The 2714-nt window shown below is 34.5% G+C and overlaps 1 pseudogene; it reads left to right on the top strand.

Annotated features, from left to right (window-relative positions):
- LOC102865009 overlaps nucleotides 1-1737 on the top strand; it is a 15948-nt pseudogene extending 14211 nt beyond the window's left edge.
- The last annotated feature ends 977 nt before the right edge of the window (nucleotides 1738-2714 follow it).

Genomic DNA, 2714 nt, shown 5'->3' with positions numbered 1-2714 from the left:
TTCAATTGGTATACCATCTATTCCTGGGGCCTTATTTTTTGCTATTTCCTTCAAAGCAGCTTGAACTTCTTCCTTCATCACCATAGGCTCTTGCTCAAATGTTATTTCTTTAAATTCCTCTGTATCTGCCAATTCCTTTCTATATAATGACTCAGTATATTCCTTCCATCTTCTTTTAATACTTCCTGGATCATTGTGTTTCAGTGCAGTATAGTATTCCATTGTGTGAATATACCACAGCTTCTTTATCCATTTGTTTTTTGATGGGCACTTAGGTTGTTTCCAACTCCTTGCTCTTGTGAACAAAGCAGCGGTAAAAATGCTAACATTTATGTTAGCATATATTTGCTTGGGTGGCAGTTATGGTCTCTTTGGGGTATATTCCCAGTAGTGGAATTGCTGGGTCAAATGGTATCTCTATTTGCAACTTTTTGAGAAAATACCACACCACCTTCCACAGTGGCTGCACCATTTCACACTTCCACCATGAGTGAATAAGGGTTCCAGTTTCTCCCCAACCTCGCCAGCATTTGTTGCTTGCTGTTCTGTTAAATTTTGCTATTCTGACTGGAGTGAGATCATATCTCATAGTTGTTTTGATTTGCATCTCTCTTAGAGCTAGGGATTTTGAACATTTCTTCATGTGTGTGTTGGCCATCTTAATGTCTTTTTTGTTGAAGTGTCTCTTCATAACCTGTGCCCATTTTTCAATTGTGTTGTTTACCTTTACCTTCTTGTGGTGCTCAAATATCTTATAAATTCTAGATATAAGTCCCTTATCTGACATGTCATTACCAAATATTTTTTCTCAGTCTGTGGCTTCCCTTTTTACCTTGTTAGAGAAGTTTTTGGATGTGCATAGGGATTTGATTCTTAGAAGGTCCCATTCATCTATTTTATCCTTTCCTGGTTGTATAGTTTTCAGGATATAATTATCTATTTTTTGAAATGCAAATTAAAATCACAGTGAGATACCACCTCATATCAACTATTTGCCTAAAATTTTCCAAGTCATACAATAAGAATAACAGGTGTTGATAAGGATGTGAAGAAATTGAAACCCTTATAATGTGGGCAGGCTGGACAGATGTTGTTCCTGCTTTGGAAAACAATCCAGCAGTTTCTTAAAAGATTAAATAGGGCGTCCGACGTCTCGCACTCGCTGGCGCAGAGCAGCCCTGACAGCTGGGCCGCGGCAGATGGGATGCGGTCAGAGATGTAAGAAAGTATTCTTCTACTCATAGCATTGAGAAGAGCTCAAGTGGTAGACCTAGTGCCTATGAACATACACAGATGAAACTTTTTAGATCTCAAAGAAATCTTTACATTTCTGGATTTTCACTATTCTTTTGGCTAGTATTAAGACGTCTGATTTCCCTCATTACTCAACTGGCAAAATAACTGTCAAAGGAGCAATTAAAACACAAACGGAAAATACTGACAAGGCTGCCAAAATATTCATGGAAGAAAATGAGAAACTAAAAAAGTTATTAAAAACCCATCCTAAGAGAAAGCACCACATATTGGAAAATGAAAATAAAAAAACGTCTAGAAGACCAAGAAAAACTGAAAGTTGGATTGAAGAAGACATCAGATGCTCTTTCTAAAGCACAAAATGATGTGATGACAATGAAGATGCAATCAGAGACACTTTCAAAAGAATACAACTGACTCCTAAAAGAACACTCAGAATTTCAGGATCGTGTAGCAAGAGACAGTAAGAAAGTGACTTTGTGAAAGAAGACTGTGATACACCATGTCAAGATGATTAACTTGTTATCACGTTAATGTCTGGGAAATTTATAATTCGCTTTAGAAAAATGTTCTATAGCTGGCCAGTCCATTTTTTAGTCCTACACATAAGCTGTATGGTAATTGCCTTGTTGCAGTACTTGATGATGTTTCTAGTAATACAAGGTCTATATTCCAACTCTTAAGAAAAATATAAGTATGTTAAATATTATACTTACATATTGATAACAAAATTGGAATAGAGGGGCTGTTTACAAATAAAAGGAAAAATTCATTAGCCAGTTACTTCAAAAATTAGATGTTTAAGTTGCATGAAACCACTGATAGGCTTTGGTGGCACTTTCAGTATTAATTTTACTCTGTTTAGTCAGATGCTAAGTTATTGTTTAACAGTAACACTCGGTACTACTAAACTTGTTCACAGATTAAATAAGGGTAAATTTTCAGAATTAGCCTCTGTATTTATACGATTGAGTCAGAAAGAAAAGACACTAACTCTTGACCTTAGTTTGGCTTTTTTAAAATTTGATGGTAGTATGGTTTACTCTTAAAAGTCAGCTATTTAATAACTTTTTTATGTTATTGTGTACTTGTGTTTCATTGGCACGAAGCCAGCTAATTGATAACTGGCTTATTTGATACTGTGCATTTATTTGACTGTTATTTGTTAGCATTTATGTTAATGTAATTTGTAAGTATTCTAACTCTTCAAGTTTTAATAATAGGGTTTGTATGTATTTGTATAACTGCCATAGCACTGAACTGAATTTACTTTTACAACAGAGTGGGTTTTTTACTTAAAAATTTAATGTATATTATATCCAAAGAGCCGTAATTGCCATAGCTGGAAGAATTATTATCTATACAGCCATTACCTCAATATACATAAACTGGAGAATAATAGTTTCTCTGAGATGTTTCTATATTTTTAAAGCTAAATATTAAACTATTTTTTCATTCTA

The sequence above is a fragment of the Elephantulus edwardii genome, unplaced genomic scaffold, assembly GCF_000299155.1.
Source record: "Elephantulus edwardii isolate Elephantulus edwardi_28Jun2011 unplaced genomic scaffold, EleEdw1.0 scaffold00516, whole genome shotgun sequence".
In the NCBI taxonomy this organism is placed as follows: domain Eukaryota; kingdom Metazoa; phylum Chordata; class Mammalia; order Macroscelidea; family Macroscelididae; genus Elephantulus; species Elephantulus edwardii.
The sequence above is the reverse complement of the archived record's forward strand: the minus strand, read 5'-3'. Positions and strand labels throughout refer to the sequence as shown.